Source organism: Lupinus angustifolius, chromosome LG04, assembly GCF_001865875.1.
Source record: "Lupinus angustifolius cultivar Tanjil chromosome LG04, LupAngTanjil_v1.0, whole genome shotgun sequence".
In the NCBI taxonomy this organism is placed as follows: domain Eukaryota; kingdom Viridiplantae; phylum Streptophyta; class Magnoliopsida; order Fabales; family Fabaceae; genus Lupinus; species Lupinus angustifolius.
This window is the reverse complement of record NC_032012.1, coordinates 4,624,143-4,624,514: the sequence shown is the minus strand read 5'-3', so window position 1 is coordinate 4,624,514 and position 372 is coordinate 4,624,143.

Sequence of the window (372 nt, the reverse complement as noted above, 5' to 3'; positions counted from 1 at the left end):
CGTCCTCCTGCTTATCCTCATCCTCATCCTCCTCCTCATCCTCATCCTCATCCTCCTCTTCATCCTCATCCTATCCTCCTCTTCATCCTCATCCTATCCTCGTCCTCTTCCTCATCCTATTCGCATCCTCATCCTATCCTCATCCTCATCCTATCCTCATCCTCTTCCTCATCCTATCCCCGTCCCCCTCCAATCCTTATCTTCATCCTATCCACGTTCTCATCCTGATCCTATCCACGTCCTCATCATCATCCTATCCTTCTCCTCATCCTCATCCTCATCCTCATCCTATCCTCATCCTATCCTCGTCCTCATCCTCATCCTTTCCTCATTCTCATCCATATCCTCATCCTATCCTCATCCCCATCCTCT